Here is a 14,949-nt window from a genome sequence, read left to right on the forward strand (position 1 = left end):
TTCTGATATCTAGATGGCCACTGGTCAAAGCTCTATTACGTTGCCACAACAAGCTCCTGCCTTTTAATCTTGGGCAGTGGACCTCAGTCATGTTATTATCCAGGTTAAGTTTTCTATATTGCTTTAGGGTACATTCAAATCTATAAAAGTAATACACAAGAAAAGTCCAGCAAGCCTTCACCCTCAATATGGTGACGAGAGATTACCTATCCTATCTCAAGTCTGTTTTACATGTTTGACAGTCATATAATCCACTGAGTGAGGTAAAATCCCTCTTTGCCAACCATGAGAGTACACAATAAACTAAATCAAACATAGATCCACACGTACTACATTTGTAACAGAATACAGTGGTATGCAAAAGTTTGGGCACCCCTGGTCAAAGTTTCTGTTACTGTGAATATCTAAGCAAGTATAAAATGACCTGATTTCCAAAAGGCATAAAGTTAAAGATGACACATTTCTTTAATATTTTAAGCAAGATTACTTTTTTATTTCCATCTTTTACAGTTTCAAAATAACAAAAATGGAAAAGGGCCCCAAGCAAAAGTTTGGGCACCCTGCATGGTCAGTACTTAGTAACACCCCCTTTGGCAAGTATCACAGCTTGTAAATGCTTTCTGTAGCCAGCTAAGAGTCTTTCAATTCTTGTTTGCGGGATTTTCGCCCATTCTTCCTTGCAAAAGGCTTCTAGTTCTGTGAGATTCTTGGGCTGTCTTGCATGCACTGTTCTTTTAAGGTCTATCCACAGATTTTCGATGATGTTTAGGTTGGGGGACTGTGAGGGCCATGGCAAAACCTTCAGCTTGCACCTCTTGAGGTAGTCCATTGTGGATTTTGAGGTGTGTTTAGGATCATTATCCTATTGTAGAAGCCATCCTCTTTTCATCTTCAGCTTTTTTACAGACGGTGTGATGTTTGCTTCCAGAATTTGCTGGTATTTAATTGAATTCTTCCTTCCCTCTACCAGTGAAATGTTCCCTGTGACACTGGCTGCAACACAAGCCCAAAGCATGATCGATCCACCCCCGTGCTTAACAGTTGGAGAGGTGTTCTTTTCATGAAATTCTGCTGAGGGTTTTCTATGTTTCTATAATGCAGATCATTGGGGAAGGATGAATGGACAAGGGAGTTGCATAGGGAGTGATCCCTGTAGAAAACAGGAAGCAGGGCGAGGGAGGGAAAGATGTGCTTGGAGGTGGGATCCTGCTGGAGATGGCAGAAGTTATAGAGAATTATGTGTTGTACTGGAAGCTAGTGGGGTAGTAGGCCTATTCTTGGTGGGGTGATGACGTAGATAGGAAGACAGCTTCACTGAGCACCTATGCTCCATCTATCAGTAAAATAGGGATCGATCTCCCAGTGGCCACTGATTGTAATTAATTCTACTGGCCATTCCAATTCCAACATGTCCATCCATGGCCTCCTCTACTGTTGTGATGAGGCCACACACAGGTTGGAGAGCAACACCTTACATTTTGTCTGGGTAGCATCCAAACTGATGGCATGAACATCGAATTCTTGATCTTCTGGTAATGCCCCACCTTCTCTATTCTCCATTCCCATTTCCCTCTCTCACCTTATCTCCTTGCTTGCCCATCGTCTTCCTCTGTCTGGTGCTCCTTCCCTTTTCCTCTCTTCCATAGATTAATCCTATCAGATTACCCCTTCCCCAGCCCTGCATCTCTTTCACCAATCAACTTCCCAGTTCTTTATTTCACCCTTCACTCCCCTCCCAGTGTAAGCTATCACCTTGTAGTTCTTCCTCCTCTACCCCACCCCAACTTTCTTATTCTGACTGCTCATCTTCTTTTCCAGTCCTGATGAAGGGTCGTGGCCCAAAATGTCACCTGTACTCTTTTCCATAGATACAGCTTGGCCTGCTGAAATCCTCCTGCATTTTGTGTGCAAGGATTGGGAAGGGACTCCCAGAGTTTAGGGACTTGGCAGATGAAGGCAAGACTGTCAGTAGTTGTGATTATATTTGAGGATTATAAATGACCTGTCCTGGGCCAAGAACATAAACACAATCACAAGGAAGGCATGTCAGCGCTTTTACTTTCTTGGAAGGTTAAGGAGGTTATGTGAGTCACTAAACACTCTTGGCCCAGTCAACTGTTGGTGAGTCAACAGATGTTCTGTTGAAAGTATTGTGACTAGTCCGGTACAGTAATTTCAAAGAACAGGGATGTAAGAAGCTGTAGAAAGGACTCCATCTTTGGTATTATCTGCATGAGACACTGCCTTAAATAACATCTACCATCACAGATCCCCACCATCTAGCCCATGCCATCTTCCTTCTCAGCTATTATTAGGTAGGAAGTACAGAAGCCTGCAATCTCAAACCACTAGGTGAAAAAACAGCTTCTTCCCTTCAACCATTCAGCTCCTAAATCAACCTGCACAAACCTAATCAACACCTCAGTACAGTACCACTCTAACCACTTTATGCACTACAATGCAATGGGATTTGTTATCGATTTGTTCTATTGCGCTGTCTCTTGTATAATTTATGTTAAATTCATGTTCTTCTTGTGAACATTGTCTCTGAAGTTAATTTATTATTTTATTTTTATTGACTTACAGTGTGGAACAAGCCCTACCGGCCCTTCAAGCCGCACCAGCTAATAAGTCCCGATTTACTCCTAAGCCTAATCGTGGGACAATTGACAATGACCAATTAACACCCAGAGGAAACCCACCTGGTCTCAGGGGAAACACACAAACTCCTTATAGAGAGCAGTGGGAATTGAACCCAGGTTGTTGATACTATAAAGCCTTGTGCTAACCAGTACACTACGGTGCTGCCCCAATTGCCTGTGACACTGCTGCAAGTAGGGTTTTCATTGCACCTGCGTATTCATGCTCTTGTGCACATCAAACCTCAAAGTTCAAAGTAAATTTATAATCAAAGTCACTATATACCACCCTGAGGTTCATTTTCTTGTGGGCATTCACAGTAAATACAAAGAAATATAATAGAATCAATGTAAGACTGTACACAAAGATGGACAAACAACCAATGTGCAAAAGACAACAAACTATGAAAATACAAAAAGAAAAAAAGATAATAAATAAACAAACAAACAAATAAATAAATATCAAGAACTTGGGTTGAAGAATCCTTGAAAAGTAAGTCCATAGGGAGTAGGAACAGTTCAGTGTTGGAGCAAGTGAAGTTATCCCCTCTGATGGTTGAGAGATAATAACAGTTCCTGAACCTGCTGGTGTGGGACATGAGGCTTCTGCACCTCCTTCCTGATGGCAGCAGTGAGACGAGAGCATGGACCGGATGACGGGAGTCTTGTCACTACCACAGACTCAGCTGCGCAGCAGATTCAGCAACTGCGCTCGTGAATATGCACATGTCAGCTAATTATTATTTCATTATGGCGGTATTTAACTCACTTTATTCGTTGTAGCGCTTGTTGAGATTTGAGCAAAGCCTAGCAATGTTATGCTGCCTGCTTGCATCGTAGACAGTTGGAGTCAGGTATCTGCAATTTCCACTCCCACAGCCACCATTCACAAACTCGCTGCAGACAGCCAGTGTCAGCCAACAACAAATAGTGCTTTCACCTATGCAATTCAGCAGCCTTTGTCTGTCTCAGTCCCACTCCCAGTATCTCACAAGTCCTCCTTTTCTGCTGCCCTGACAGCTTCTGCCACTACTCCTCACATACCCATGCCAGGTCTCTTTGGTGACACTCTCTTTCGGACGATCACATACTCCTGCGTCTGTACAAGAAAAGAGTATTCCACCACCAAGCAGATCTCTGGTGATCCCGGTGACTGCAGAAGTGTTATTACCCAATGCCAGCCAATATTCCAAGCCCAGCCTGGTCATTTTGGTGATGATGCACGAAAATTGGAGTACATGGTCAGTCTCCTAGATGGACCTCCAATCAGTCTGTTCAGCGCTTTATGGGAACAAGGATACCCTGCAGCCCAGTCGTTCTAGAGCTAAGGAGGGATTTTGACCTTCCAGTATGGGATCAGGAAGCTGTCCACCAACTCCTGGACCTGTGCCAAGGTTGAGCCATGGTGAGGGCCTATAGAGTCAGATTCCAAATGCTTGCAGTAGAGACAGGGATGAGAGATCTCTCATCACTGCCCTCCAGCATGGTTTGAACACAGGGGTCTGGCACAAGATCGCTGTCCGTGATGAGCAGGATAGTCTGGATGATCTGATAAATCTAGCTATTCGAGCTGACGACCGGGTAACAGAGTGGCACAGGGAAAGGGTATCTCAAGCTTCCTCACCATCTTCCTCATCACCCATCATGGACAGGAGGAGGAGTATAGGAAACTGATACAGGACTTTGTGATATGGTGCAACTCAAACTACCTGTGTCTCAATATCACCAAGACCAAGGAGATGGTGGTGGACTTTAGGAGATCTAGGCCTCATATGGAGCCAGTGATCATTAATGGAGAATGTGTGGAGCAGGTTAAGACCTACAAGTATCTGGGAGTACAGTTAGACGAGAAGCTAGACTGGACTGCCAACACAGATGCCTTGTGCAGGAAGGCACAGAGTCGACTGTACTTCCTTAGAAGGTTGGCGTCATTCAATGTCTGTAGTGAGATGCTGAAGATGTTCTATAGGTCAGTTGTGGAGAGCGCCCTCTTCTTTGTGGTGGCGTGTTGGGGAGGAAGCATTAAGAAGAGGGACGCCTCACGTCTTAATAAGCTGGTAAGGAAGGCGGGCTCTGTCGTGGGCAAAGTACTGGAGAGTTTAACATCGGTAGCTGAGCGAAGGGCGCTGAGTAGGCTACGGTCAATTATGGAAAACTCTGAACATCCTCTACATAGCACCATCCAGAGACAGAGAAGCAGTTTCAGCGACAGGTTACTATCGATGCAATGCTCCTCAGACAGGATGAAGAGGTCAATACTCCCCAATGCCATTAGGCTTTACAATTCAACCGCCAGGACTTAAGAACTTTTTAAAAGCTATTATTAATGCTTTTTGAGATAGTGATTTAGATGCATATCATATTTTTTTACTGAGTTAAGTATTGTATGTAATTAGTTTTGCTACAACAAGTGTATGGGACATTGGAAAAAAAAGTTGAATTTCCCCATGGGGATGAATAAAGTATCTATCTATCTATCTATCTATCTATCTATCTATCAGATGGGCCACAGAGGAGCCTATGCAAGTGAGGCAGATGTGCCTGTCTCAGGATCAATGAGAGCAGCACAGGAGAACAGATTCCTGCCTGTATTGTGGTGATCCAGGACCTTTCTGGGTGGCATGTCCCAAGAGTCCAGTAAAAGAGGATACCAGTCAGCAGGGAAAGGAGTTCTGATGGGTTGGTTTGCTTTGCAGTCAGCTACCCTTAGTTGTATTAAGCTCACAGCTTCCTTGTTGTGTGGATTTGAACCCATGCACTTAAAGCATTTATCAACTCTGGTGCAGGTGGGAATCTCATTGACAGCACTCTAGCTCAAAGGTGGAAATTTCCAACTCAGGAATGGAGAGAAAAGATCAACGTCAAGGCCCTAGATGGCTGACCTGTGGACATCGGCCAGATCCACCTTTCCATTGAACTTGTGCTCGAATGCAACCATAGTGAAGAACTCTCCTATCTGGTTGATTCAGCCGAACTGTCACTGGTGCTTGGCTCCCCTGGTTACCCCTACACAACCCACAGATCAATTGGTCTCTGAAAGCACTCCAAGAGTGGTGACCAACAGTCCTGTCTACCTGTCTGGGTCCAGTTCAAGCTCCGTTCTATGAATCCCCTCCTGTGTCAATGAAGGATGTGGATCTGTCGGCGATTCTGGTTGAATATGCTGAGCTTGAGGTTTTCAGTCAAGAAGATCACCTCCCTGCCTCTGCACTGGTCATATGCCTGTGCCCTAGATGTGCCCTATTCCTCCCTAGGGCTAGCTCTTTTCACTCTCTCATCCTGAAATGGTGGCCAGGGAAGAATACCTCAAAGAGGCATTGGTCATGGGGTTTATCCATCCGTCAACCTCTCCGGTAGGAGCAGGCTTCTTTTTTGTGAGCAAGAAAGATGGCAAGCTCCGTCCCTGCATCGATTTATTATTGTTTTGTATGGCAGGTGTTTTTAGAAACATAGAAAATCTACAGCACAATGCAGGTCCTTCAGTCCACAATGCTGTACCAAACATGTACTTACTTCAGAAATTACCTAGGGTTATCCATAGTCACCTATTTCTCTAAGCTCCATGTACCTAGCCAGGAGTCTCTTAAAAGACCCTGTTGTATCTGCCTCTACCAACAATGCTGGCAGCTCATTCCACACACTCACCAATCTCTGCGTAAAAAACTTACCCTTGACATCTCCTCTGTACCTACTTCCAAGCACCTTAAAACTGTGCCCTCTATTGTTAGCCATTTCAGCCCTGGGAAAAAGCCTCTGACTATCCACACAATCAATGCCTCTCATTATCTTGCACACCTCTATCAGGTCACCTCTCATCCTCTGTTGCTCCAAGGAGAAAAGGCTGAGTTCACTCATGTTTTCTCATAAGGTATGCTCCCCAATCCAGGCAACATCCTTGTAAGTCTCCTCTGCACCCTTTCTATAGTTTCCACATTCTGTAGTGGTAGTGAGGTGACCAGAACTGAGCACAGTACTCCAAGTAGGGTCCTGTAGACCAGGGTCCTATAGAGCTGTAACATTACCTCTCGGCTCCTGAACATGGTTGATGAAGGCCAATGCACCATATGCCTTCTTAACCACACAGTCAACCTGCACAGCAGCTTTGAGTGTACTATGGACTGGGACCCCAAGATCCCTCTGATCCTTCACACTGCCAAGAGCCTTACCATTAATACTATATTCTGCCATTATATTTGACCTACCAAAATGAACCACTTCACACTTATCTGGATTACACTCCATCTGCCACTTCTCAGCCAGTTTTGCATCATATCGATGTCCAGCTGTAAACTCTGACAGCCCTCCACACTATCCACAACACCCCCAACTTTTGTGTCATCAGCAAATTTAGCAACTCATCCCTCAACTTCCTCATCCAGGTCATTTATTAAAAAAATGAAAAGAAAGGGTCCCAGAACAGATCCCTCAGGCTCACTGATCACTAACCTTCATGCAGAATATGACCCGTCTACAACCACTCTTTGCCTTCTGTTAGCGAGCCAATTCTGGATCCACAAAGCAAGGTCCCCTTGAATCCCATGCCTCCTTACTTTCTCAATAAGCCTTGCATGGGGTACCTTATGGGGTGCCTTGCTGAAATTCATATAAACTACTTCTACAGCTCTACTTTCATCAATGTGTTTAGTCACAACCTCTCTCATCCCCATTGATGATGCAAAGATCATTGCCAGAGGCTCAGCAATCTCCTCCTTGATGTCCCACAGTAGCATGGGGTATATCTTGTCCAGTTCCGGTGATTTATCCAACTTGATGTTTTCCAAAGGCTCCAGCACATCCTCTTCCTTAGTGTCTATATGCTCAAGCTTTTCAATCCACTGTAAGTTATCCCTACAATTGCCAAGGTCCTTTTCAGTAGTGAATACTGAAGCAAAGTATTCATTAAGTACCTCCGCTATCTCCTCCGGTTCCATTCACACTTTTCCACTGTCACACTTGATTGGTCCTATTCTCTCATGTCTTATCCTCTTGTTCTTCACATACTTGTAGAATGCCTTGGGGTTTTCCTTAATCCTGCTCACCAAGGCCTTCTCATGGCCCTTTCTGGCTCTCCTAATTTCATTCTTAAGCTCCATCCTGCTAGCCTTATAATTTTCTAGATCTCTATCATAACCTAGTTTTTTGAACCTTTTGTAAGCTTTTCTTTTCTTCTTGACTAGATTTTCTACAGCCTTTGTACACCATGGTTCCAGTACCCTACCATCTTTTCCCTGTCTCATTGGAACATATGTATGCAGAATGCACGCAAATATCCCCTGAACATTTGCCACATTTCTTCCTTACGTTTCCCTGAGAACATCTGTTCCCAATTTATGCTTTCAAGTTCCAGCCTGATAGCCTCATATTTCCCCTTACTCCAATTAAGTGCTTTCCTAACTTGTCTGTTCCTATCCCTCTCCATTGCTATGGTAAAGGAGATAGAATTGTGATCACTGTCTCCAAAATGCTCTCCCACTGAGAGATCTGACACCTGACCAGGTTCATTTCCCAATACCAGATAAAGTATAGTCTCTTAAACACGTACAAACAAGCTGGATGAACTCAGCAGGTCGGGCTGCATCCATTGAAATGAGCAGTCAATGTTTCGGGCCGAGACCCTTTGTCAGGACAGTATAGTCTCTCCTCTGTAGACTTACCTATATATTGTGTCAGGAAACCTTCCTGAACACACCTAACAAACTCCACCCCATCCAAACCCCTTGCTCTAGGGAGATGTCAATCAATATATAGGAAATTAAAATCTCCCACCACAACATCCGTGTTATTATTGCACCTTTTTGTCTCTCTATCTGCTCCTCAATGTCCCTATTACTATTGGGTGGTCTATAAAAAACACACAATAGTTATTGATCCCTTCCTGTTCCTAATCTCCTCCCACAGAGACTCAGTAGACAATCCCTCCATGACTTCCTCCTTTTCTGCAGCCGTGACACTATCTCTGATCAGCAGTGCCACGCCCCCACCTCTTTTGCCTCCCTCCCTGTCCTTTCTGAAACATCTAAAGCCTGGCACTCTAAGTAACCATTCCTGCCCCTGAGACATCCAAATCTCCGTAATGGCTACAGCATCATAGCTCCAAGTACTGATCCACACTCTAAGCTCATCTGCTTTGTTCATGATACTCCTTGCATTAAAATAGACACATCTCAAACCATCAGTCTGAGCACATCCCTTCTCTATCACCTGCCTATCCTCCCTCTCACACTGTCTCCAAGCTTTCTTAATTTCTGAGCCAACCGCCCTTTCCTCCAGTTTGGTTCTCACCCCCCAGCAATTCTAACTGAAACTATCCCCAATAGCCTTAGCAAACCTCCCTGCCAGGGTATTGGTCCCTCTCAGATTCAAGTGCAACCCGTCCTTTTTGTACAGGTCACACTTGCCCCAAAAGAGGTTCCAATGATCCAGAAATCTGAATCTCTGCCCCCTGCTCCAATCCCTCAGCCATACATTTATCCTCCACCTCACTCTATTCCTATACTCACTGTCATGTGGCACAGGTAGTAATCCCGAGTTTACTACCTTTGAGATCCTGACTCTCAACTTTCTTCCTAACTCCCTGTAGTCTGTTTTCAGGACCTCCTCCCTTTTCCTACTTACCTTGTTGGTACCAATATATACTATAACCTCTGGCTGTTCTCCTTCCTACTTCAGGATATCGTGGACACAATCAGAAACATCCCAGACCCTGGCACCTGGGAGGCAAACTACCATCCTTGTTTCTTTCCTGTGTCCACAGAATTACCTGTCTGACTCCCTAACTATAGGGTCCCCTATCACTGCTGCATTCTTCCTTTCCCTACCCTTCTGAGCCACAGGGCCAGTCTCTGTGTCAGAGGCAAATCCACTGTTGCTTCCCCCGGTAGGTTCCCCTCCCCCAACAGTACTCAAACAGGAGTACTTATTGTTAAGGGGGACAACCACAGATGTACTCTCTAGTATCTGACTCTTGCCGTTCCCTCTCCTGACTGTTACCCACTTATCTGTCTCTTGAGGCCCTGGTGTGATTTCTTGTCTATAGCTCCTCTCTATATCACCTCCTCACACTCCCTGACCAAACGAAGGTCATCGAGCTGCATCTCCAGTTCCCTAACCCAGTCCCTAAGGAACTTGCAGCTCCACGCACTTGGCGCAGATGTGGTGTCTGGGAGGCTAGGAGTCTCCCAGATTTCCCACATCTGACACCCAGTACAGAACACCGGCCTCACAGACATACTTCCTATTCCTCACTAGAAAATTACCTTGCTCCGGCCCATTATTGCCTAAGTCCCGTTGAGCCAAAACTCTCCTTCTCTGACTCCCTTTACTCTGTCGCCCACTCCTCTGATGCCTGCTCTATAAAGCTGTCTTCTTTTTAAATTCTTCCCGTCGGTCTAACTCGCTCACATCCACGTGCTTCCACAGTTGTGCCTCTATCAAACCGCTGAAGAAAAAATGGCCTCCGTTTAAATTCTTCCTGCTGGTCTAAGTTGCTGACGTCCTTGCGCCTGCTCAGTTGTGCCTCTTCACACTTCGTATTGGTTTTTGTCAAGCCACTCCTCCAGCTCATTACCACATTGATGGACCATGGCAAAGCCCTCTTGTATCTTGGTGAGAGGGCATGATTGGAGCAGGTGGAGGCGCCCTGCATTGGGGCACCACAGGAGCAAGCGGAGGTTTGCTGGGCACCCCCATTGGTGTTGTGTTTGCACTGCTTTTGGCATGTCAGTGTCTGAGTCGATTTGCTGCTGTCCATTTTTTTCTGGTAGCTGCAGTAAAGCCTGGGAGGAGCAAGGCAGGGTCTCTGATCAGATCTCTGCCAGAGGGTGGGGTTCATGTTAGTGTGCCAGTATTGGCACCATTCAGTGTTTTTGTCACAGGAGTTGAGGTTTTTAAAGTTGCCTAAAGATTTTCAGGATTTGCATCAGGCAGTTGGAGGAGCATTTTCGATTAATTTACGAACTGGAATGTTGGTGGGCACACTTTGGATACGCTTGTAGAATTTTGCTGAAGCTGCTCTTCTCCAGATCTCCAGGGGTGCTATTTCACTCATTTCTGGGAGCCATTGGATTGCTGTGGATTTTAGGGAACCTGAGGTTATTCTCATATGGAGTTAAAGTTGTATTGGAGTTGTGTATTGATGATGTTTGTGTGAGCACTTCTCCCCCAAGTGGGTGTGCAATATTCGGCAACTGAGAAACAGTGTTAGGCTAGATGCTTGTAGGACTGCATCGACTGTCAGCCCCTGAATAAAATCACTGTGAAGAACAGCTACCCTCTTCCCCTGCCGGCATCTACATTCGAACATCTCCAAGGTGCAACCATATTTCCCAAAATTGATCTGCCCAATGCTTACAATCTGGTTTGTATGAGAGAAGGAGATGAGTAGAAGATGGCTTTCATCACCTCTAATAGCAACTATGGGTACATTGTGATGCCCTTTTGTCTTGCCAACACCCCCCCATTGTTTTCCAGGCCTTAGTTAACGATGTGCTCAGGGACACATTCTACCAGTTTGTTTTTGTGTAATTAGACAATATCCTAATCTATTCCTGCTCTCACCAAGAACACATCCAACCTGTCCACAGGGTTCTTGTACGGCTCCTTGAAAATAACCTGGTGTCATTTTTGGGCTATATGCATACCTCATCCACCGTTCAACTGGACCCTAGTAAAGTTCAAGTAGATAAAGAGTGGCCCAAACCATCTACAGTCAAACAGGTACGGCGCTTCATGGGGTTTGCGAACTTTTATTGTCGTTACATCTGGAATTTCAGCTCTACTGCAGCTTCCATACACGTACTCACCAGGAGGACCTCTGCAGGATTCTATTTGACAGATGATGTCAACCAAGCATTCTCGGAGTTAAAGTGACGTTTCACCACTGCCCCACAGCTGCAACACTCAGACCCATCATGGTCGAGGTGGATGCATCGACGTCAGCATTGCAGCTGTCCTCTCTCAGCGCTCTTCAGCAGATAGCTGGCTGGACCCTTGTGCTTTTCTTTCCTGGTGCTTGCCTCTGGCTGGCTGAGAGTAATTATGATGCAGCGAACCGGGAACTTCAGGCTGTCAAGGAGGCCCTGGAGGAAAGGCGACGCTAGCTGAAGGGGGCAGAGCATCCTTCCTTGGTTTGGACAGATCACAAGAACCTCTCCTACATTCAGGATGCAAATAGATTCAAATCCCATCACGCCCAGTGGGCTCTCTTCTTCACCTAGTTTAACTTCATCCTCACCTATCATCCTGGCAGCAAGAATACCAAGGACAATGCTTTCTCCCAGCAATTCGATGGATCTGAGGATAATGCTGACCCCGAGCTCATCGCCCCTTGCTCGTGTATTGCTGCTCCAGTAATCTGGGGAATAGAGGTGGAGGTGAGGGCCACCTAACAATCGGACCCAGACCCAACCTGCTGCTCGACCCTGCCATGGTGCACTCCAAACAGTTTGAATGGGTTACTCCTAACATCTGGCTGGCCATCCAGAAATTCAACGGAACCAGGACTTTATTAAGAGACAATTTTGGTGGCCATCTATGTCCCAGTTCTGCTAGTTCCAACTGCACTCAGAACAAGGCACTGTGCCAGCGTCCTGCAGGTCTGCTATGTCCACTAACTGTGTCACACCAGCCCTGCTTCCACCTCTCAGTAGATTTCATCATTGGGCTGCCTCCATCTAATGGGAACACTATTATTCTTGTCTTCATGGATCGATTCTCCAAGGCTGCCCACTTCATTGTCCTCCCTAAGTTCCACTCGGCTTGGGAGACTGCCACACTGATGGTTCATCATGTGTTCATGCTCCATGGCTTCTTTCAGACATAGTTTCTGATTGTGGACCACAGGTTACTTCCCGCTTTTGGAAGGCTTTCTGCTCCCTTTTAGGAATCATGACCAGCCTCTTGTTTGGTTTCCACCCCCCAATCCAATGGCCAAACTGAGAGAATGAATCAGGAGTTGGAGACAACCCTGCACTGCCTTGCTTCTTCCAACCCCATGTACTGGAGTTCCTAATTGTTTGCGCAGTGATCGTCCACAATAACCTCCAGTCATCCTCCACTGGTATGTCTCCCTTTGAATGCCGGAAGGGATTCCAGCCACTGCTTTTCCCTGATCAGGAGATTGAAGTAGGAGTTCCTGCTGCTGAAGAGTTGATCCAGCACTATAAGCCCTCCTGGAGACGAGCCAGGGCTTCTCTGCTGCGAGCCCAGAAACAACAGGCTGGCAGGCTGATTGGCTCCGCCGTCAGTTGAGGCCTATCAAGCCAGGAGGGAAGGTCTGGTTGGCATCAAGGGATCTTTCCCTGAAAGCCGAGAGCTGCAAATTGGCTCTGCGATATGTGGGACCGTTTGTAATGGAAAAAGCTGTCAACAATGTCTTGTATAGATTGCACCTACCAGTATCAACGAAGATCCACCCAGTGTTCCATGTTTCCCAGCTCAAGCCATTTACTAGTTCTCTCCGGCCCCAGTCACCCCGCCCCTCCCCGCATGATAGATAGTTCCTTGGTCTATACTGTGTGGACCCACCTAGTATCTCACTGGGTATATGGTAAGGTCCAGTACCTTGTGGATTGGGAAGGATATGGTCCTGAAGAACATTCTTGGATCCTGGCAAAGGACATCTTGGACAAGTCACTCATCCAGGACTTCCTGCAAGCACAGATGTGTGGTGCTTCAGGACCTGCCCCTAGGGAAGGGGGCCCAGTCACAACAACAGACTCGGCAGCACAGATTCGGCAATTGTGTTCGTGAATATGCACGTGTCAGCTAATTATTACTTCATTATGGTGGCACTTAATACCCTTCTTTTCATTGTAGAGCTTGTCGCGACTTGAGCAAAGTAGAGCAACGTACACTGCCTGCTTGCATTTGGCCTAGCCTGAGAAAGTGGACTATTGAGTTGGCCGACACTGAAGACTAGCGACATTTGTTTGAAAATTTAGATATTTCTTTCAGCTGTGGTATTGGCATCTAGTCTTCCATTTGAGAGTTTTAGTTAATGCCACTGCTTGTCCCAGCGTTTATTATTTTATTTTCCCTTAAAGTACTGTTCGCATTAAAGTCTGTGAACTATCAATCTGCTTCAGTGTCTCTCTCTCTCCACACACGGGCCATATTTGATCGCACTGTCGAGCCTTTGATGAGAGATGCTGCTTTCCTGCGACAGTGCTCCTTGTAAATGTTCTCAATGGTGAGAACGGCTTTGCCCGTTAAGGACTGAGCTGCATCCACTACTTTTTCCATGAAATGGCATTGGTGCTTCCAAACCAGTCCGTGATGCAACCAGCCAGTCTACTCTCCACCATGCATATATACAATTTTGTCAATGTCTCACATAACATGCCAAAGCTTTGTAAACTTCTAAGAACATAGAGGCACCGCTGTGCCTTCTCACTTGCTGGAGCCAGGACAGATCCTCTGAAATGATAACACCAAGGAATTCACCCTCTTCCCCTCTGATCCCCTGATGAGGACTTGTTCATGGACCTCTGGTTTCCTCCTCCTGTTGTCATAATATATGATAATAATCCCAACTTTGACTCTGGCAAAGAAGCCAGAAGTAAGTGGAGAGGACAGGGATTTGAAAAGAAGTTTGGATATTTTAAGACTGAAGTATTGCTCATTGAGAATCATCTCGAGTCAGTAAGCACGATAATGAATGAATGAGATTTGCAGCAAGTTAAGGCATGCACTGCCGAGTTTTAGTGATCTCTCATTTACAGAGTGAATTCAGACAAATGTCAAATATGAGAGGTAAGTGTACAATAAAAGCAGAACGCTTTGGAGCATTGATCTTTGGATGGACCTTACGGTGCAAGTTGCTAACTCACTGACAGTGGCTGCACAAGTAGAAAGGGTAGTAAAAAAGGTGTGTTGTATACTTGCCTTCAGAAGTCGGGTCACTGAGTACAAAGTTGGCAAGAGCATGTGTTCGAACAGGTATCAGCAGATTGAGGAATTTCACATGCATATAGGAGGAGAACTCGTTTTAGATAATGATAGTAATTTAAAGGAAATATGAGAAATATTCCAGTGAGAAGATATGCATCTAAACAAGGACAGGGACACAGAAACCCAGAGACCCAAATAGATTGTGAATGAAAAAGCAAATGAGTTAAATAAATAGCAACTGCAAAAATCGACCACAACAACATTTGTTTGTCCATCAAGTCAGTGCTAGCCCATTAGATCCTCTTCCCCACATATTTCCCTTTGGACTAATCCATACTTACAAGCCCAAAAGTGGCAAACACGTCAGAGAATCTGGGAGCAAGTTCGCAGATCACTGAATCTGAGACGAGACAAACTCATT

The sequence above is a fragment of the Hemitrygon akajei genome, chromosome 6, assembly GCF_048418815.1.
Source record: "Hemitrygon akajei chromosome 6, sHemAka1.3, whole genome shotgun sequence".
Classification (NCBI taxonomy): Eukaryota; Metazoa; Chordata; class Chondrichthyes; order Myliobatiformes; family Dasyatidae; genus Hemitrygon; species Hemitrygon akajei.